Here is a 23139-nt window from a genome sequence, read left to right on the forward strand (position 1 = left end):
TTGCCATACACTCAAATCACATCAAGCAAACCTATTATCTGCTGCAAGGAGGTTTAATAGACAGGAGTGGAAGTGAGCCTGTCTAGTCCACTGTAAGCAAGGAAGCCAATTTGGTTAATCTCTGTTTCCACTCCCCATGCAGCCGTCATTGCCATACACTCAAATCACATCAAGCAAACTATTATCTGCTGCAAGGAGGTTTAATAGACAGGAGTGGAAGTGAGCCTGTCTAGTCCACTGTAAGCAAGGAAGCCAATTTGGTTAATCTCTGTTTCCACTCCCCCATGCAGCCGTCATTGCCATACACTCAAATCACATCAAGCAAACTTATTATCTGCTGCAAGGAGGTTTAATAGACAGGAGTGGAAGTGAGCCTGTCTAGTCCACTGTAAGCAAGGAAGCCAATTTGGTTAATCTCTGTTTCCACTCCCCCATGCAGCCGTCATTGCCATACACTCAAATCACATCAAGCAACCTTATCTGCTGCAAGGAGGTTTAATAGACAGGAGTGGAAGTGAGCCTGTCTAGTCCACTGTAAGCAAGGAAGCCAATTTGGTTAATCTCTGTTTCCACCCCCCATGCAGCCGTCATTGCCATACACTCAATCACATCAAGCAAACTTATTATCTGCTGCAAGGAGGTTTAAAGACAGGAGTGGAAGTGAGCCTGTCTAGTCCACTGTAAGCAAGGAAGCCAATTTGGTTAATCTCTGTTTCCACTCCCCCATGCAGCCGTCATTGCCATACACTCAAATCACATCAAGCAAACCTATTATCTGCTGCAAGGAGGTTTAATAGACAGGAGTGGAAGTGAGCCTGTCTAGTCCACTGTAAGCAAGGAAGCCAATTTGGTTAATCTCTGTTTCTACTACCCCGTGCAGCCGACATTGCCATACACTCAAATCACATCAAGCAAACCTATATCTGCTGCAAGGAGGTTTAATAGACAGGAGTGGAAGTGAGCCTGTCTAGTCCACTGTAAGCAAGGAAGCCAATTTGGTTAATCTCTGTTTCCACTCCCCCATGCAGCCGTCATTGCCATACACTCAAATCACATCAAGCAAACCTATTATCTGCTGCAAGGAGGTTTAATAGACAGGAGTGGAAGTGAGCCTGTCTAGTCCACTGTAAGCAAGGAAGCCAATTTGGTTAATCTCTGTTTCCACCCCCCATGCAGCCGTCATTGCCATACACTCAAATCACATCAAGCAAACTTATTATCTGCTGCAAGGAGGTTTAAAAGACAGGAGTGGAAGTGAGCCTGTCTAGTCCACTGTAAGCAAGGAAGCCAATTTGGTTAATCTCTGTTTCCACTCCCCATGCAGCCGTCATTGCCATACACTCAAATCACTCAAGCAACCTATTATCTGCTGCAAGGAGGTTTAATAGACAGGAGTGGAAGTGAGCCTGTCTAGTCCACTGTAAGCAAGGAAGCCAATTTGGTTAATCTCTGTACTACCCCGTGCAGCCGACATTGCCATACACTCAAATCACATCAAGCAAACCTATTATCTGCTGCAAGGAGGTTTAATAGACAGGAGTGGAAGTGAGCCTGTCTAGTCCACTGTAAGCAAGGAAGCCAATTTGGTTAATCTCTGTTTCCACTCCCCATGCAGCCGTCATTGCCATACACTCAAATCACATCAAGCAACCTATATCTGCTGCAAGGAGGTTTAATAGACAGGAGTGGAAGTGAGCCTGTCTAGTCCACTGTAAGCAAGGAAGCCAATTTGGTTAATCTCTGTTTCCACTCCCCATGCAGCCGTCATTGCCATACACTCAAATCACATCAAGCAAACCTATATCTGCTGCAAGGAGGTTTTAATAGACAGGAGTGGAAGTGAGCCTGTCTAGTCCACTGTAAGCAAGGAAGCCAATTTGGTTAATCTCTGTTTCCACTCCCCCATGCAGCCGTCATTGCCATACACTCAATCACATCAAGCAAACCTATTATCTGCTGCAAGGTTTAATAGACAGGAGTGGAAGTGAGCCTGTCTAGTCCACTGTAAGCAAGGAAGCCAATTTGGTTAATCTCTGTTTCCACTCCCCATGCAGCCGTCATTGCCCATACACTCAAATCACATCAAGCAAACCTATTATGCTGCAAGGAGGTTTAATAGACAGGAGTGGAAGTGAGCCTGTCTAGTCCACTGTAAGCAAGGAAGCCAATTAGGACAATCTAAGTTTCCCCTTACCAGCACAGCCGTCATCCCCATTCACTCAAAACAAAGCAATCCACATTCTCGTTTTTTTAAATTCTTGGTCCATCTGTAACAAGTCTAAAGCTGTTTCAGTTGGATACAGTGGCGTAGCCAGACCTGACATTTTGGGTGGGCCCAGAGCTAATATGGGTGGGCACTATGTATATAAGTATGAGTAGTGTTCTTGGGATACTACAAAATAATGCCTTAGAATGCACTTGATGATGGATTTCTAAGTAGCTTGCCCAACAGTTGCCCTGTATCATCATAAACCACATAATACTTTAATGGAAATGAAAAAAAAACAATATTTTAAATAAATTACATTATGCCATATCAAACTTGACCAGATATAAGTCTTCTATAATTGCCATTGCTGTAATTATATTGCAGGATTCTGTTATGTGTGTTGATACGTTTGCCTATATCCTTCAAACTTTGGTTTTATAACAAATGTAAATGCCTGATTAAGCAAAACAGGTAAAATATCTTTGAAGTCTTTTTCCCTTCCTTTGGCTCTACTGTTTTTCTCTATTCTGATGCTGACAAAATAAAATTGCCACAGTTTGGCACATATCCTTCACTGCTCAGTCACATGCAGACCCACAGACCAACCCTCGTCAATTACAGAATAAAAGACCAAAAATTAGAAATATTTATTTTCTAATTTCTATACCACACTATCTCTGCAATTCTAAGCGGATCACAATTCAACACACATAGCTTTAAAACTATCACAAAAACATAAAACAAAGATCTTTCCTTTCCCTTACGCCCCCCATTCATCCAAGTAATCCAACATCAGCTTTTCCCTTCCCTACCCCCCCATCCAATCCCATAGCCCAGAATCAGCCATCTTCTCTATTTACCCCATCCATCCCTGTAGCCCAGAATCGCCGTCTCTTCTCTACTTTACCCCCATCAATCCCATGCCCAGAAAGCCCGTATCTTCTCTACTTTACCCCCATCCATCCCTGTAGCCCAGAATCAGCCCATCTCTTCTCTACTTTACCCCCCATCCATCCCATAGCCCAGAATCAGCCCGTCTCTTCTCTACTTTACCCCCCATCCAATCCCATAGCCCAGAATCAGCCCGTCTTCTCACTTTACCCCCCATCCATCCCTGTAGCCCAGTATCTATCCTTCCCTTCCCCACCATCCATCCCATAGTTAAGTATTAGCCCTATCTTACACACCCCACCCCTCCTTGTAGCTTAGTACTCCCAACCCCCCCCCATGACATTAAATATAAGACTTTTTTTTTAATGTTCTGGGAACTGCAGATCCCCCCACCAAAGAAGACCACCCACACTTTTAAACAAATTTTAACCTAGGCTGCAGAGACCATCCACTTCCAAAAACCCACACCAACATGAAAAATAGACAACCTTTTTAAATGAACCTGGTCACTATTAAAATGTATTGCTGGTGAGTTTCTGAGTGGGGGGGCTCTTCACTGCTAGGGCAAAACAGGTATATTTAGTGATTAAATATACCTTTTTTTTTTTGCCCTAGGCATGAAGTCCACCCCCCCCCCCCCCAGAAGCCCATCACCAGAGCCATCATTATTAATGATTAAATATATCTTTTTTGCTCTAGGCAGTGAAGTACTGACCCCACCCAGAAGCCCATCACCAGCCAGCATTTTGATTACACTCTGAGTCACTCTGTACACATTAAAATTTTAAAAATAGATGTTTTTTATTTTACCTGGGCTGCTGCTTGCTGGTGCAGAGCACTATGCTGGCTCCTGTACCTGTTGTGTGGGGCCGCGGGGAGTGCTGCTCAGCTGCTGTTTGTGTTTCGTGAGGTGAAGACTATATTAGTTCTGGCACAAGAATTATCTTGCTCTGCATCTTCCTCACTGAGGAAGAAGCATCTGGGATATTAGTTTTTACCTTTAATCTTCTTCATAAGGTACCAGTTAAACTGGTCTAGAAGACCCACCTCTCTCATCAGCCACAGTCATGGTGTGCTGGAGGGGCTTCACAGGCTCGCGAGAGCCGTTTGTTAAGTTTTTAAGAATTTTGGGAGCCGGTTGTTAAAGTAGGGTCCTCCATGGCTACTTTAACAACTGACTCCCTTTGTGCTTGGACCCCCTCCTGAATTCTCTTTACTTTGCTGACAGTGCTGCTGGCCCCACTAGCCAAGTAAATAGACTGCTGCTGCTCCCTGCTCCTTGTTTCTGGCTCTGAGCATCAGGCTGGGACTTTTCATGCAAGCGCAAGAAGGTTCCATCCTGCTGCTCAGAGCCAGAAACAAGCAGCAGAGAATGTTGGCAGTCCATTTATTGGTGGTGGGGCTCGGCAAACGTATGCCTAGCATGCCCGCACAGGGAGGGGAGAGAGAGGCATGTATTCCACCCACCCCCCCCCCCCCCCCCCCCCCCAAAAAAAAAAAAAAAAAAAATTTCAGAGCCGGCTATGCCCGGAGAGAGAGAGAGAGCCGTTGTTAAAAATTTACCAGAACACCCCTGGCCACAGTTCTCTTTGTGGAAGGTACCATAGCAGAATTTGGATAATAACAATAGAAAAATAAAACCATGTCCATCTGTCTAAAGCTATGGTAAAGTGGAATCTGGTGCAAGAAAATACAGAGATGACAAGCTTTTCTGCATTACTTAGGCTGAGACCTGTCTACATACCCACAAGGGAGTAAAGTTTACTCCTTTCTCTTCATATTTATGCTATGAGACTAGTTTACTCCAGCTGAGTTGAGGAGGAGAGAGGTAAAATGAGGGTCATGACAGATAACCTGGTTCTATTGGTTTTGTCCCGTCCGTGGCCGTGACAACCCTCAGACTTACCCTGTTTCTGGGAGTCAGTGGGTGCTGGTTCTGCTTGTCTCTGTGTCTGTCTCTGTCTTAGTTTCTCTCGGCTCAGGGTGCTGATTGCCCTACTGAACCTCACCTGTGTGGGCTTTGCCTCTTCCAAGATGGCTGCCGCCTACTCCTCTTTGCCAGTATCCAAGTGGCTCCCGCTGTTTTCCTAGGGCTGACTGCTCTGTGTGTCAGCCTCTGTTTGGTTGCAAGGTGATTGCTGCAGCTGTGGCTCTGGTGTTGAGGGCTTATTAATCACATGGGACTACAGTCCTGGCCTTTGCATCATTCTAAAGGTCCTGGTGTATGGAGTGCTCTGTACACAGTTTCAGTGTTTGCTCTGTGTGAGTTTCTATGTTTGTTTAATCTAGCTAGCTTAGGCACCGTGTGGCTTGTAGCCTATGCATAGCTCTGCTATATTCTCTGCGTTTGTTCCTAGTGTTAGACTAGCCGCCCTTGCTAGCCACTATCCCAAGACTGTGTTTCTTCCTAATGTTAGACTAGCCGCCCTTGCTAGCCACTATCCCAAGACTGTGTTTGTTCCTAATGTTAGACTAGTGCCCTTGCTAGCCACTATCCCAAGACTGTGTTTGTTCTAACGTAGACTAGCCGCCCTTGCTAGCCATTATCCCAAGACTGTGTTTGTCCTAATGTTAGACTAGCCGCCCTTGCTAGCCACTTTCCCAAGACTGTTTGTTCCTAATTAGACTAGCCGTCCTGCTAGCCACTATCCCAAGACTGTGATTGTTCCTAGTGTAGACTAGCCAGCTTAGGCACTCGGCTTGTAGCCTGTGTATCGCTTGCTAGTGTCTATGTTTGTTGGACTAGCTAGCTTAGCACCGTGGCTTGTAGCCTGGTATAGCTTTGCTAGTGCTGTGTGTTTGTTTAGACTAGTTAGCTTAGGCACCGTCTGGCTTGTAGCCTGTGTATAGCTTTGCTAGTGCTGTGTGTGTTGTAGACTAGTTAGCTTAGGCACCGTCTGGCTTGTAGCCTGTGTATAGCTTTGCTAGTGCTGTGTGTTTGTTTAGACTAGTTAGCTTAGGCACCGTGGGCTTGTAGCCTGTGCATAGCTCTGCTAGTCTCTGTGTTTGTTTCCAGAGCATGACTAGTTAGCTTAGGCACGTCTGGCTTGTAGCCTGTGCATAGCTCTGCTAGTTTCCTGCGTTTGTTCCTAGTGTTAGACTAGCCGCCCTGCTAGCACTATCCCAAGACTGTGTTTGTTCCTAGTGTTAGACTAGCCGCCCTTGCTAGCCACTATCCCAAGACTGTGTTGTTCCTAGTGTTAGACTAGCCGCCCTTGCTAGCCACTATCCCAAGACTGTTTGTTCCTAGTGTTAGACTAGCCGCCCTTGCTAGCCACTATCCCAAGACTGGTTTGTTCCTAGTGTTAGACTAGCCGCCCTTTCTAGCCACTCCCAAGACGTGTTTGTTCCTAATGTTAGACTAGCCGTCCTTGCTAGCACTATCCCAAGACTGTGATTGTTTCCTAGTGTAGACTAGCCAGCTTAGGCACCGTCTGGCTTGTAGCCTGTGTATAGCTTTGCTAGTGTTCTATGTTTGTTTGGACTAGCTAGCTTAGGCACCGTCTGGCTTGTAGCCTGTTATAGCTTGCTAGTGTTCTATGTTTGTTTAGACTAGTTAGCTTAGGCACGTGTGGCTTGTAACCTGTGCATAGCTCTGCTAGGTCTGTGTTTGTTTCCAGAGCATGACTAGTTAGCTTAGGCACCGTCTGGCTTGTAGCCTGTGCATAGCTCTGCTAGTTCTCTGCGTTTGTTCCTAGTGTTAGACTAGCCGCCCTTGCTAGCCACTATCCCAAGACTGTGTTTGTTCCTAGTGTTAGACTAGCCCTTGCTAGCCACTATCCCAAGACTGTGATTGTTCCTAGTCTTAGACTAGCCGCCCTTGCTAGCCACTATCCCAAGACTGTGTGTTCCTAGTGTTAGACTAGCCGCCCTTGCTAGCCACTATCCCAAGACTGTGATTGTTCCTAGTTAGACTAGCCGCCCTTGCTAGCCACTATCCAAGACTGTGATTGTTCCTAGTGTTAGACTAGCCGCCCTTGCTAGCCACTATCCCAAGACTGTGTTTGTTCCTAGTGTTAGACTAGCCGCCCTTGCTAGCCACTACCCAAGACTGTGTTTGTTCCTAGTGTTAGACTAGCCGCCCTTGCTAGCCACTTTCCCAAGACTGTGTTTGTCCTAATGTTAGACTAGCCGCCCTTGCTAGCCACTTTCCCAAGACTGTGATTGTTCCTAGTGTAGATAGCCAGCTTAGGCACCGTCTGGCTTGTAGCCTGTGTATAGCTTTGCTAGTGTTCTATGTTTGTTTGGAAAGCTAGCTTAGGCACCGTCTGGCTTGTAGCCTGTGTATAGCTTTGCTAGTGTTCTATGTTTGTTTATTCCATGCGTAAGGTGATGCGAGGCAGAATGGGCGGAGCCTGGAATTGGCGGTGGTGGAGAAGGGTGTTGAGAGGAGGATTTGTCCTGTGAGCGGAGGTTACGGGCGGGAACATAAGGGGAGATGAGGCTAGAGAGGTAATGAGGTGCTGCAGACTGAGTGCATTTGTAGGTAAGAAGGAGAAGCTTGAACTGTATCCGGTATCTGATCGGAAGCCAGTGAAGTGACTTGAGGAGAGGGATGATATGAGTATATCGGTTCAAGCGATAAGCTCGGTCTTGGCCATGTCAGTTTCAGGTGGTGGATGGACATCCAAGCAGCAATGTCGGATAAGCAGGCCGACACCTTGGCCTGGGTCTCCATGGTGATGTCTAGTATGGAGAGCTAGGGTGTCATCAGCATAAAGATGATACTGGAACCCATGGGATGAGATCAGTGAGCCCAGGGAAGAGGTGTAGATTGAGAAAGAAGGGGTCCAAGGACAGATCCCTGGGAACTCCGACAGAGAGTGGGATGGGGGTGGAGGAGGATCCATGAGAGTGTACTTTGAAGGTACGGTGGAGAGATAGGATGAGAACCAGGAGAGGACAGAGCCCTGGAATCCAATGAGGTCAGTGTGGCAAGAAGTAAGTCATGATTGACAGTGTCGAAAGCGGCGGATAGATCGAGGAGATTAAGGATGGAGTAATGGCCTCTAGATTTGGCAAGGAACAGGTCATTACAGACTTTAGAGAGTGCTGTTTATGTCGAGTGTAGAGGGCAAAAACCAGATTGAAGTGGATCGAGATGGCCTGAGAGAGGAAATCGAGGCAGCGGCTGTGAACGGCACGCTCAAGTATTTTGGAGGAGGGGGTAGGAGGGAGATGGGGCGGTAGTTGGAGGGACAGGCCGGGTCAAGTGAAGGTTTTTTGAGGAGAGGTGTGACTACGGCGTGCTTGAAGGTGTCAGGGACAGTGCAGTGAGAGAGGGGAGGAGGAGGTTGAGGATATGACAGATGGAGGGGGTGACAGTATGAGAGATGGTGTCAGTAAGTTGGTGGGGATGGGATCCGAGGAACGGTTGTGCATTTCAAGGAGGAAAGGAGGCGGGCGGTTTCCTCCTCGGTGATAACAGGAAAGGAGGAGAAAGAGTTAGTTGGTTGGTTGAGGGGGGGCTGAAGAGAGAGAGGAGGTGGCTTGGTAGTGAATTCAAGGTTGATCTTTTGCACTTTGTCGTGGAAGTAGTCAGCCAGAGATTGAGGAGAGAGGGGGGGGGGGGAGGGAGGGCACTTTGAGGAGGGAGTTAAGGGTGGCGAAGAGACGACGAAGGTTGGAGCGAGAGAATTGGTTAATTGGGTGTAGTAGTCCTGTTTGGCAAGGAATAGGGAGGACTGGAAGGAGGATAGCATGATTTGTAATGAAGGGAATCTGAATGGGTGCGGGATTTCCTCCAGAGGCGTTCAGCAGATGGGGCGCAGGAACGAAGGTAGCGAATGCAGGGGTTAACCAGGGCTGAGGATTAGTACGCCTTGTGGGACGGGAGATGGATGGTGCGAGGGTGTCCAGAGGAGAGAGTGGCATTATAAGTGGAGACAGCCTTGTCGACAGACTCGGAGGACATGATAGAGGGGAGGAGATCAGAAATACTAGAGGATAAGGTGGGAGGGTCAATAGCCTGGAGATTCCTAGAAGTAGTGGTTAATGTTGGGCGGGGCTGAGAGGGGGTGAAGGAGGGTGAAGGTGATCAGGTGATGGTCAGAGATAGGAAGAGCCGAGGTGTGGAAATTGGAGGGTGAGCCGGAAAAGGAGAGGACGAGGTCAATACAATGGCCATCGCGGTGAATAGGGTGGTGGAGCACAGCTGGAGACCGAAGGAGGATGTTAGTGAGGAACTGAGGAGCGTGAGAGTCGGAGGGGTCGTCAACGTGTATGTTAAAGTCTCCGAGAATGAGGGACGGAGATGAGGGGTCAAGAAAAACAGAAAGCCAGGCATCGAAGTCAGTGAGGAAGGAAGAGAGAGATTTATCAGGGGGCGGTAGATGACTGCAATTCTGAGTGGCAACGGGTAGAATAGACGGATGGAGTGAACTTCAAAGGATGAGAAGCAGTGAGATTGTGGTAGGGGGAGGGGTTGAAAACTACAGGCAGGTGAGAGTAGTAACCCGACACCTCCTCCGCGGCCGACTGGGTGGGGGGTGTGGGAGAAGAGAGAGCCTCCATGGCATAGAGCCGCGACTGAGGCCGAGTCATCGGGGGTGAGCCAGGTTTCAGTTAGGGGAGCAGATGAAGGGAGCGGGAGATAAAGAGATCGTGGATGAGGAGAAGTTTGTTGCACACGGAGCGGGCGTTCCACAGGGCGCATGAGAAGGGGGGGAAGAAGGGGGAAGGAGGGGAACAGGAATGAGATTGGAGATGTCTCGGAAGCGTTTGCATGGATAAGACGAGGGCATGTGTAGAGGCCTGGATTGGGATTAATGTCTCCGGCCGATAGTAGGAGAAGGAGCAGGAGAGGCGGAGGAGGGTGGGGGAGGTAGGGCGACGAAGGCGACGAAGACGGGATGAGCTTACTAGGAATGGGAATGGGCTAATGGCAGGAAGGAAGTGTTGAAGGTTGAGAGCTAGGAAGGAGTGGGGGGATAGAAGAGATGGTGAGGTGGTGTGGGACGGTGTGGGTATGGCAATGCAGTAGTGAGTAGGATGGGAGGGGACAGGGTGGGCAATGAGTACCTGCGGTGGACAGCGGTGGGGGGAGGGAGAAAAGATTAGGAAGGGACAGGGCGATTTAGAGAATGTGTAAAGGGGCCATGGTCAGGGAGGCTGGTAGGTGATAGATGAGCTGGTAGGCAGGCGGGGAGGCAGTTAGGTAGTTGTGCAGGCTTGAAGGCAGGCAAGTACATCTGTCAGACACTTCTATTGTCCTTACCCCAGCCTTTTTCTTGCTTCTGTTTCTTCACCACCCTTTCTCTCCTTTCTTCTCTGCACCTTTATTCCTTCCAATTATCTCTCTCTCTACTCACCTCTTCTCTCATCTCTCTGCAATCTCCCACTTCAGCCCCCTTATCCAATCCTCAGGTCTGCAGTTATCCCCTTTCTCCCAGACCCCCATCAGATCCGACTAACTTCCACTCCTGCACGAATCATTTTTAAAGTGCTTTGTTTGGTCTATCAAGTGCTGTATGGGAATTATGAATTGTTAAGTCAGTTCTTTTCACATTTACTTTAAATAATTCTGTCAGAATGCAGGAAAATTTAGTACTGAGGTACCCGGTTTTTGGAAATATAAGATTTAAACATCAGATTGATGCTATTACTGAATGGAATTCTTTACCAAAGTTAGGTAACTATGCATGGTTGTATAAGAAACTGAAGACCTTTTGTTAATCTTACTATTCTGTTCTATCCTGCTTCTGTGCAACTTCTTGTATTGTAAACTGCCTAGAATATCATGATGGGATTTGTGTGGTATATAAACTTGGCAATCTTCTCAATCTACACCTCTTCCCTGGGCTCCATGATCTCATCTCATGGTTTCCAGTATCATCTCTATGCTGATGACACCCAACTGTATCTCCACACCAGACATCACCGCGGAGACCCAGGCAAAGGTATCGGCCTGCTTATCCGACATTGCTGCCTGGATGTCCAACCGCCACCTGAAACTGAACATGTCCAAGACCGAGCTTATCGTCTTTCCACCAAAACCCACTTCTCCTCTTTCTCCACTTTCTATCTCAGTTGATAACACCCTCATCCTCCCCGTCTCATCTGCCCGCAACCTCGGAGTCATCTTTGACTCCTCTCTCTCCTTCTCTGCGCATATCCAGCAGATAGCCAAGACCTGTCGCTTCTTCCTCTTTAACATCAGCAAAATTCGCCCTTTCCTCTCTGAACACACCACCCGAACTCTCGTCCACGCTCTCATTACCTGGACTACTGCAACTTACTCCTCACGGCTTCACACTTAGCCATCTATCCCCCTTCAGTCTGTTCAGAACTCTGCTGCACGTCTCATATTCTGCCAGAACCGATATACTCATAACCCCTCTCCTCAGGTCACTTCACTGGCTTCCGATCAGATACCGCATTCAATTCAAGCTTCTCCTTCTTACCTACAAATGCACTCAGTCTGCTGCCCCTCACTATCTTTCTACCCTCATCTCCCCTTACGTTCCCGCCCGTAACCTCCGTTCACAGGATAAATCCCTCCTCTCAGTACCCTTCCCCACCACCGCCAACTCCAGGCTCCGCTCATTCTGCCTCGCCTCACCCTATGCTTGGAACAACCTTCCTGAACCCTTACGCCAAGCCCCTCCCTGCCCGTCTTCAAGTCTTTGCTTAAAGCCCACCTCTTCAATGCTGCGTTCGGCACCTAACCCTTACCGTTCAGTGAATCCAGACTGCCCCAATTTGACTGCCCCTATCGGACCGACCGTTCACTTGTCTATTAAGTTGTAAGCTCTTTGAGCAAGGACTGTCTCTCTTTGTTAAATTGTACAGCGCTGCGTAACCCTAGTAGCGCTCTAGAAATGTTAAGTAGTAGTAGATTAGATCTGCCACCATCGGCCCTTTTCTCCTCCTCAACCCTAGCATCAGACCCTCTACCACCCTATCAAATGCAATCATCAGGTTCCTTTTCTCTCCTTCCCTCTATCCAGCATTTCTCCTCTGTTGGCTCAGCATCTCCCCTCTCTGTCCCCCTCAGTCCAGCATCTCCTTTTCTTAACACTCCCTCAGCAGTGAAAAGAACAGTGTTGTGCTGCCAGGTCTCACATCTTAAGTGTATGGCAAGTTTCCTCTCAGGTCCTGCTCACAAGGCAACAGGAAGTACGCATTCATGACCGGTCTTAGCAATTGGGGTGCCGAATGCAGACCACTTCAGAGGGGCCCCTACCCCTGCTAGCACCCACCACCATAAGCTATTATCACCACCTCTACCCATATTTTGATGTGCATCCACCACATTTCAGTAGAGAGTGGCATACAGCAGCAGTGATTTTCATATCCCATCAGCTGCTGAGCCCAGAGTCTCTTCATTGCTGCATCCTACCCTTACAGAAACAGGAAGTGGCATCAAAAGGAAATGTAGATGCACATTAAGGTACGGAGAAGGAAGGTGTTCCGAGACAGGAGGACAGACGTAGCAGAGATGCAAGGCCCCAAGGAGCATGGGGCCTTGTGTGACCACCCCTGTCGCATCTGCAAGTGTGATTAGATGCCTGGGGAAATTGAGACAAGTTGTAGAAGAGTGGGACATGACGTGGAGATGGTATGAATCTGGTTTGGAAGGTTTACAGACTCGGAATAACCTTCCTTGCAGGGTTGTGGTTTGCTTGACAAGTAGTTGGCAGTGGAGGGACTGTGTGTTGCTGCCACTGAGGTGATACCAGGATCTGAATCATTTTTTTAGTAAGCTGTAAGAGGAAACATTCTCCCCTGTATAGACTCCAGAACAGGCAAAATTTTCTTGATGATAACTCACTTGTCTCTCTTCGGTCCCAAATTTATCACAGAAATCCAAAATATCAAAACTTATCTTGTCATAATTATTTTAAAATTCATACTTCATGTATCTTAAAGCTTCTTGATTATTATTTTGGACTTGAGCCAACATGACATGTTTTGCAAAGCTGCGTCAGGTCCCATCGTTGTTATTGCACAAAGCATTCCTAATTTTGGCCCCATGTTCTGTCATCGGTGAGGGTTGGTGTGTGTTCTGTGTACAAACCTCAATCTCTGTGTCTTATATTTACAGAACTAAATATGAGAGGAAATTATCACTTATAGAAGCTCTGGATTGTTGTTGTGCAATGCGTACGGGAGAATCTTCTAGTCTACCATGAGAGAAAATGTGAGTATTGAGCTCCGTAGAAAGAAAATAATTCAGGGTATCACTGGACCCCTGGCAATACCCCTCCCTTCTCTATCACAGGAGCTGCATCTGTGCCTCTCAGGCAGAGTTTAGGAGCTGAAATGGGTGGGTGGGATGGAAATGGGGTTACCAGTGAGGGGGATTAAACCTCAGGGAGCAACACCTGAATGAAGGTTCCTGACACCACAGCCCAAAGGAGGCTAAATCTGACTGAGATGGAAACCCAGGGAAACAGGAAAAGGACACCAGACCAAAAGAATGTGAATTAGTATAACTCCATTACCATATATACAACTAGGTAGTATGTACATGAAAATCTCACAGTCCTGCTTAGTTCTCTCAGATAAATGAAATTAATAAATTCCATAGTGTATCAATATCACACTGACACAAGTGTAGTGACACCAAATCCCCCTAACACAAGACGGTCACTGAAAAACGTAGAGTGTGCATTTCCGTATTACAGTGAGATTTAGTTAGTTCGTTAGTTAAAATATTTAAAAATCACAGTAACCAAATTGCCCAAAGTGGTGTACATGCTTGACATGTTTAGATGACGGAATATTCAATAAGCACTTATCAATAGAAGGCAAACTACGAGAGGGTTGATAGAAGCTAAAACAGGTTAGTGAGGGAGAATCATCAGCTCTCAAAGATTTAAAAATCAGTCACTGATGGCAAGAGGCCTAAGTACAGAAAATTGCAGTAATCCAATACTGTAAGTACCAGAGCTTGCAGAACAGTCCGAAAATTATCTTCAGAGAACCGTTTCTTCAGATTTGAAGGATAACAGAGTCCAAGGTTTCTCTGAGGTACTTTCACTCTCTAATATTAGCAATTTCAGCTCCTGCAAAGTTTACTGCACCAGGCCAAGTCCCAGATTCAAAATGAATAGACAAACATATTCAGAGTTTCCCCTAGATTCAGCCTTAATCTATTGGCATTTCACCAGGCGCTTAAGTTTTGCAAGTAGATTGTCAGAAAAGACAAAGTATCAGAAAGGAATTGCAGCACAAGAAAACAAAACTGAGTATCATCAGTATAGAGATGATAATGGACTTCCGATCATGGCAATACACAACAGATTGGCATTAAATATTAAATATTGCAGAAATGGTGGAACCATGAGAGACACCTGTTGTGATAACAGACCATCCTTAAAAGGCTCTATAGAATAGAGCAGAACCAACACACTACCCTGAATACCTAAGGAATACAACATGTTAAGCAATATTTATAAATAGTAACATACGTAGTAGATGACGGCAGAAAAAGATCTGCACGGTCCATCCAGTCTGCCCAACAAGACAAACTCATATGTGCTACTTTTTATGTATATCTTACCTTGATTTGTAACTGTCATTTTCAGGGCACAGACCGTACAAGTCTGCCCAGCACTATCCCCGCCTCCCAACCACCAGCCCCGCCTCCCACCACCGGCTCTGGCACAGACCGTACAAGTCTGCCCAGCACTATCCCCGCCTCCCAACCACCAGCCCCGCCTCCCACCACCGGCTCTGGCACAGACCGTAATAATTCTGGCCAGTACTATCCCCACCTCCTAACCACCAGCCCGCCTCCCACCACCGGCTCTGGCACAGACCGTATAAGTCTGCCCAACACTATCCCCCGCCTCCCAACCACCAGCCCGCCTCCCACCACCGGCTCTGGCACAGACAGTATAAGTCTGCCCAGCACTATCGCCCGCCTCCCAACCACCAGCCCCGCCTCCCACCACCGGCTCCGCCACCAATATTTATGATGTCAAAGATGAAATAGGACGATAGCTCTCAACCTGAGTAAGATCCAGAACACCCCTTCAATAAAGGATAAATGGAAGCCCTTTTTAGAGTCACAGGACTTATTCATGAGGCAGTCGTGGGATCTAATAGGTCATATTTCAAAAATTAATAAGGTTGGCACTCTTCAAAATGTTCTCTACTGTGACTTGAGACTCCTCTGAGGGCTTTTTACTGGGACTGTAGCCAAGTTTGTTTTAATAACTCCTGCTCTGAGCTCTGTGACTCTACATAGCTGAGGACATATCAGGAACTCCTTCCACTGCTCTGAGTTTCAGGATCTAGGTAGGAGTGTTAGTGCTCTATATGATGTTGTGAGGTGGGGGCGAGATATTCCCCCTGGTTCTGCTCATGCTTTTCCACTTCTCTCTCCTCCTCTAGTGAACCAGACCTGTACTTGATTTTGGACCAGCCTCACTGTTGAAATTCAGAAGAGTCTTTCTCCAGCCTGAGGACACCACCCCTGTACCCTCTACTCCCACAGCCCTCCAGGGACTCCCGGTGACATTACCGGAGCTCTGGTTACTTTCTATTAGAGTAAATAAAACCTTTGCAGCATCATTCAGTGATTGTCTTATTGTTGTCTAAATACAATGAGGTTAATATTTGTAGCAAGTATCTCAGATTGACAGGGCTGAGAGAGACCCCAGAGGCTGTACACAAATATTCTCCACCTCATTCTCAATCATCTTCCACCCTTCTTCACAGAGGGGATAGCTGTAAAAATCCTCACCCTCCCTTTTATGGTGAAACCCTTTGGGCAGTGGTTAAGCCCAATATTTCTCCTCTGTCTGACTTTGGGTATGAAACTGGGTTCTACTTTTAAATTACTTGCTAATATATTACAGGGTCTGCAGCCTGGATTTTAATGGGTAGAATCATGGACTATATATCCCACAATGCTTTAGGGTTTAAATTCGAAACCAGGATTGGCCAAACGTCTCTCTCCTGGAACTGGGTAACTTGACAGCTCTGCATTAGAGGTTCCCTATAAAGTGTTTCCAGTGGTTTCTGAGGATTCATTTCTCTGCTCCTCAAGGAAACAACTTTATCCTGGGTTGCCCCCTTGTTCGAAGAGAGCAGCCTACTTCTGTGCAATCTGGAAGACGTTGTAACTGGTTAGGCCACAGGGTCTTTACTTGCCTTCATTTTTTCTCTGTTTCAATGCTTCTTACTGCCATGATCCTGAGGTTGTGGGGTGCTCTTCTCCCTACTCCAAAGAGTCCTGTCCAGTGATCATAACTACCTTTGCTTCAACGCAATGGGGCTGTAAACAGAGTGAGGTTGCTCTTGCCTCAAAGGTATACCACAAATATCCCCAGTAAATTACAGGGGGAGGACAGAATGACTCAGGTTTTTGGAAAGGAGGAACATTGCCAATTTTTGTTACCAGATTGTTAGGGGCTGAGTTAGGTGATGCTGTATGGGGGTTGCACTTTGCCATCAGGGATTTAGGTTGTGATCAGTTGAGTTCGGGGTGATTTGCAGGAGTGGCCTAGTGGTTAGGGTGGTGGACTCTGGTCCTGAGGAACTGAGTTCGATTCCCACTTCAGGAGCTCCTTGTGACTCTGGGCAAGTCACTTAACCCTCCATTGCCCCATGTAAGCCGCATTGAGCCTGCCATGAGTGGGAAAGCGCGGGGTACAAATGTAACAAAAAAAAAGCTGGAAAAATCTATAAACAACCCACAGGAAATTAAACAAAATGAAATTTTTGCCTGCACACCCCTATCTCTCAATCCTCTGTGGTTCTAGATTACCCAGTGCTAAATTTTCCCTTTTAGAACTGGTTTGTGGATACGTCCCTGGATGGATTCTGTCTCTTGTTGCATTAAAGTATTTACACTCAACAGATTCAGCTTTGGCCAAAGCTCTTCATGACAGACTCCTGTGAAAAATAAAGTCATGGGATAGGAGGCAACGCTCACTTATGGATTAAGATCTGGTTAATTAATGGAAAATGAATATAGAGTTAGGTGGCCATTTTTCTTAATTGAGGAGGGTGAATAGTGGAATGCCACAGGGATCAGTACTGGGACCGGTAATATTAAACATATTTATAAATGATCTGCAAACTGGAAGAAGTGAGGTGATTAATAAACTTGCAGATGACCAAAACTATTCAAAGTTGTTGAAACACTTGTGGACTATGAAAAATTGCAGGAAGACCTTCAGAAATTGGAAGACTAGACAACCAAATGGGAGATGAGATGTATTGTGGAGAAATGCAAAGTGATGCACATTGGGAAGAATAGTCCAAATCATAATTACTTGATGCTGGGGGTCACCTAAGGAGTCAGCACTCAAGAAAAAGATCTTGGTGTCATTCTAGACAATACCCTGAAATCTTCTGTCCATGGCGGTGGACAGTAAAGACCAAAAATATTATAATGTCTCTGTATCACTCTATGGTGTGACCTCACCTTGAGTATTGCAGTCAATTCTGGTTGCCATATCAAAAAGCTTATAGCAAAATTAGAAAAAGTACAACGAGCAACCAAAATTATGAAAGTGATGGAACTCCTCTTAAATGAGGAAAGTCTAAAGAAGTTAGGGATCTTCAACTTGGAAAAGAGACAGCTGAGGTCCATCAAGGCCAAACATATTCAGAACATATACTGAAAGCCAGTTCAAAAGACATACATAAGTACATAAGTAGTGCCATACTGGGAAAGACCAAAGGTCCATCTAGCCCAGCATCCTGTCACCGACAGTGGCCAATCCAGGTCAAGGGCACCTGGCACGCTCCCCAAACGTAAAAACATTCCAGACAAGTTATACCTAAAAATGCGGAATTTTTCCAAGTCCATTTAATAGCGGTCTATGGACTTGTCCTTTAGGAATCTATCTAACCCCTTTTTAAACTCCGTCAAGCTAACCGCCCGTACCATGTTCTCCGGCAACGAATTCCAGAGTCTAATTACACGTTGGGTGAAGAAAAATTTCTTTTTTCGATTCGTTTAAATTTACCACACTGTAGCTTCAACTCATGCCCTCTAGTCCTAGTATTTTTGGATAGCGTGAACAGTCGCTTCACATCCACCCGATCCATTCCACTCATTATTTTATACACTTCTATCATATCTCCCCTCAGCCGTCTCTTCTCCAAGCTGAAAAGCCCTAGCCTTCTCAGCCTCTCTTCGTAGGAAAGTCGTCCCATCCCCACTATCATTTTCGTCGCCCTTCGCTGTACCTTTTCCAATTCTAATATCTTTTTTGAGATACGGAGACCAGTACTGAACACAATACTCCAGGTGCGGTCGCACCATGGAGCGATACAACGGCATTATAACATCCGCACACCTGGACTCCATACCCTTCCTAATAACACCCAACATTCTATTCGCTTTCCTAGCCGCAGCAGCACACTGAGCAGAAGGTTTCAGCGTATCATCGACGACGACACCCAGATCCCTTTCTTGATCCGTAACTCCTAACGCGGAACCTTGCAAGACGTAGCTATAATTCGGGTTCCTCTTACCCACATGCACTTTGCACTTGTCAACATTGAACTTCATCTGCCACTTGCACGCCCATTCTCCCAGTCTCGCAAGGTCCTCCTGTAATCGTTCACATTCCTCCTGCGACTTGACGACCCTGAATAATTTTGTGTCATCGGCGAATTTAATTACCTCACTAGTTATTCCCATCTCTAGGTCATTTATAAATACATTAAAAAGCAACGGACCCAGCACAGACCCCTGCGGGACCCCACTAACTACCCTCCTCCACTGAGAATACTGGCCACGCAATCCTACTCTCTGCTTCCTATCTTTCAACCAGTTCTTAATCCATAATAATACCCTACCTCCGATTCCATGACTCTGCAATTTCTTCAGGAGTCTTTCGTGCGGCACTTTGTCAAACGCCTTCTGAAAATCCAGATATACAATATCAACCGGCTCCCCATTGTCCACATGTTTGCTTACCCCCTCAAAAAATGCATTAGATTGGTGAGGCAAGACTTCCCTTCACTAAATCCGTGCTGACTTTGTCTCATCAGTCCATGTTTTTGTATATGCTCTGCAATTTTATTCTTAATAATAGCCTCCACCATCTTGCCCGGCACCGACGTCAGACTCACCGGTCTATAATTTCCCGGATCTCCTCTGGAACCCTTCTTAAAAATCGGAGTAACATTGGCTACCCTCCAGTCTTCCGGTACTACACTCGATTTTAGGGACAGATTGCATATTTCTAACAGTAGCTCCGCAAGTTCATTTTTTAGTTCTATTAATACTCTGGGATGAATACCATCAGGTCCCGGTGATTTACTACTCTTCAGCTTGCTGAACTGACCCATTACATCCTCCAAGGTTACAGAGAATTTGTTTAGTTTCTCCGACTCCCCCGCTTCAAATATTCTTTCCGGCACCGGTGTCCCCCCCAAATCCTCCTCGGTGAAGACCGAAGCAAAGAATTCATTTAATTTCTCCGCTACGGCTTTGTCCTCCTTGATCGCCCCTTTAACACCATTTTCGTCCAGCGGCCCAACCGACTCTTTGGCCGGTTTCCTGCTTTTAATGTATCTAAAAAATTTTTACTATGTATTTTTGCTTCCAACGCTAATTTCTTCTCAAAGTCCTTTTTTGCCCTCCTTATCTCCGCTTTGCATTTGGCTTGGCATTCCTTATGATCTATCCTGTTACTTTCAGTTGGTTCTCTTCTCCACTTTCTGAAGGATTGTTTTTTGGCTCTAATGATTTCCTTTATCTTACTGTTTAGCCACGCCGGCTGACGTTTAGTCTTTTTTCCCTTTTTTCTAATACGTGGAATATATTTGTCCTGAACCTCCAGGATGGTGTTTTTAAACAGCATCCACGCCTGATGCAAGTTTTTTACTCTGCGAGCTGCTCCTTTCAGTCTTTTTTTCACCATTTTTCTCATTTTGTCGTAATCACCTTTTCTATAGTTAAACGCTAGCGTACTTGATTTCCTAGTTTCACTTCCTTCAATGCCAATATCAAAACCGATCATATTATGATCACTGTATCAAGCGGCCCTCGTATCGTTACCCCCCTGCACTAGAGTCATGAGCACCACTAAGGACTAAGTCTAGTATTTTTCCTTCTCTTGTCGGCTCCTGAACTAGCTGTTCCATGAAGCTGTCCTTGATTTCATCAAGAAATCTTATGTCCCTTGCGTGTACAGATGTTACATTAACCCAGTCTATATGCGGGTAATGAAATCCCCCATTATTATTGTGTTGCCCCAGTTTGTTTGCGTCCCTGATTTCCTTTAACATTCCCGCATTCCGTCTGTTCGTCCTGCCAGGCGGACGGTAGTACACTCCTATCACTATCCTTTTCCCCTTTGGCACATGGAATTTCAATCCACAGTGATTCCAAGGAGTGTTTTGTTTCCTGCAGAATTTTCAATCTATTTGATTCAAGGCTCTCGTTAAATACAATGCTACCCCTCCACCAATCCGATTCACCCTATCACTACGATATAATTTGTACCCCGGTATGACAGTGTCCCACTGGTTATCCTCCTTCCACCAGGTCTCAGAGATGCCTAGTATATCTAATTTTTCATTTAGTGCAATATATTCCAACTCCCCCATCTTATTTCTTAGGCTCCTGGCATTCGCATATAGACATTTCAACTATGTTCGTTGTTCCTAAGTACATCATGCTTAGTACTTGACAGTATTAATTGGCAATCTTTTGTCTGATTTTTATTGTTATTTAAAGATACCCCGATCTACTACAATCTCTTTGCAACCTCACTATCAGGATACTCTATCTTCCCTGTTATGGTGATATCTTTGAAAGATACCGTATCCCGAACCATGCTCTTTTGAGTGACTGTCGGGCCTTCCCCCCATTTCTAGTTTAAAGCTGCTCTATCTCTTCTTAAACGCCGATGCCAGCAGCTGGTCCCACTCTGGTTAAGATGGAGCCCATCCTTTCGGAATAGGCTCCCCCTTCCCCAGAATGTTGCCCAGTTCCTAACAAAGCTAAAGCCCTCCTCCCTGCACCATCGTCTCATCCACGCATTGAGACTCTGGAGCTCTGCCTGTCTCTTGGGCCCTGCGCGTGGCACAGGTAGCATTTCAGAAAATGCTACCCTGGAGGATCTGGATTTCAGCTTTCTACCTAAGAGCCTAAATTTTGCTTCCAGAACCTCTCTCCCACATTTTCCTATGTCATTAGTACCCACATGTACCAAGACATCTCCTCCCCAGCACTATATAAAATCCTATCTAGGTGACGCGTGAGGTCCGCCACCTTCGCACCAGGCAGGCAAGTCACCAGGCGATCCTCACGTCCACCAGCCACCCAGCTATCTATATGCCTAATGATCGAATCACCAAGTACAACAGCTGTCCTAACCTTTCCCTCCCGGGCAACATTTGGAGATATATCCTCGGTTCGAAAGGATAATACATCCCCTGGTGAGCAGGTCCTGGCTACAGGAGTACTTCCTACTTCACCAGGGTGATGCTCTCCTTCTAGGAGACCTCCTCCTCCAAGGTAGCACAGGGGCTACCTGACTGGAGGTGGGACTTCTCTACAACATCCCTGTAGGTCTCCTCTATGTACCTCTCTGTCTCCCTCAGCTCCATCAAGTCTGCTACTCTAGCCTCAAGGCTAGATATCGACATAGGGGTCGATATTTAGCAGTAAAATCATGCAGACTGGGTCCAGCGCTGATATTCAGTGGCACTGGACTGGAGAGTGTTACTGGAATATCAGAACAGATCACGCAGCACTTTCCAGTTACAGGACGGAGCCAGGAACTATCTGAGGAGTGTTGATATTCAGTGCCTGTTGACTAGATAACTCTGCAGGAAGTTGGGGTTTCCTTTGACTAAGCATCGGGATCAGCTGACTGAGGTCAGATCAGTGCAGGATTTACATTGGAAAGACTTTTATTTGTATTATACTTACTTTTTGTTGATTTTTTTCAAGTTCAAATGATTTCAGAGGAGTGAATAATGAAAGAACGCTTTTAACAATTTTGATATCATAAGGATTTTGAACAGAGGCTGACTGAATTTCAGTTTTGGCTTTGGCACCGAAACCGATCTGAAATCCAAGTTGAAGTTTAGGTCAACAATGTAAGTGGGTTGCCTCCGCTAAAACCAGGTCCTGATGCCCTATCCCCCAAGAGGACAGTAGGACCTGTAGAGTCAGCCCCCCCCCCCCCACAAACTCCCAAAGGCCCTCCCTGGGCCTACCTTTATCTGCCCTGGTAGTCTAGTGGCCTTTTCTAGGTCACTTCAGAAAAATGGCACTCGAGCGGCAACTTCTGGCAGCCATTTATTTGGAGAAACTGGCAAGGGCAGGAGTGATTGGGATAGCCCCAAAGAGGCCACTAGTTAAATGTAGGCCTGGGGAGGGCTCAGCAGCACTCTCTCCCTTCCAGCGTGGCAGGGAGGGCCTGGACTGTTGGAACCCCAGTTTCTGTGGGGAGGAGTAGATGGTGGAGGTGCCATTTTTTGTTTCTGGCCAAAACCAATCATCAAAATTTGGCTGCTGATTTGGTTTTGGCCAAAACTGAGGAATCCAGGTTTTGGTTGGCCTCTAGTTTGAAATGAGACCCCTTTGACATTCAGTTCATTTGCTTTAAAGTTTATGGTAACATTTTTTTGTTTGCACACGAAAGTTGATATGTGGTTAATTATAAGGGGTTTAAGTGTTTTGGGATCACCTCTGGGTTTTTTTTTTTGTTGGTTTTTAATTTAGTGGTTATGATAGTCACTACTTTTTTTTTTTTTTTTACATTACGTTTGATAAAATACATTCATATGTGCATTTTCTTACTTGCAAATACATGTACACAGTTATGTGCTCTGGAGCAGGTATGTGTGTCCTTACTTTCTTTCTTATTAAATTTTAAATATTTTAACAGAATATATCTGTCAATGAAATACAGCCTCCAATTTCAATTAGATTTAGAAAGAAAAGCATTTGCTATATAATAATACAAACAATTCTTATATATGGCTTCCTTAGACCACAACCTGTGGGGGGCGTTGTGAATTAAAGAAGATTTTAAGGAATAAAGAAAATATGTTAACAAAGGCGTCGTATTCCCCATTTTTCATTAGTTGTTATTTAGGTTGTTTTG

General features: G+C 46.0%; 1 long non-coding RNA gene across 1 annotated transcript; it reads left to right on the forward strand.

The window, feature by feature from the left end:
* The first annotated feature begins 5322 nt into the window (after positions 1–5322).
* Positions 5323–15622, forward strand: LOC115459010. The gene is made up of 3 exons (XR_003940190.1): positions 5323–5362; positions 13146–13241; positions 15443–15622. It is a non-coding gene; the product is annotated as an uncharacterized LOC115459010 (long non-coding RNA).
* Positions 15623–23139: the final 7517 nt, after the last annotated feature.

The sequence above is a fragment of the Microcaecilia unicolor genome, unplaced genomic scaffold (genome assembly GCF_901765095.1).
Source record: "Microcaecilia unicolor unplaced genomic scaffold, aMicUni1.1, whole genome shotgun sequence".
Lineage (NCBI taxonomy): Eukaryota > Metazoa > Chordata > Amphibia > Gymnophiona > Siphonopidae > Microcaecilia > Microcaecilia unicolor.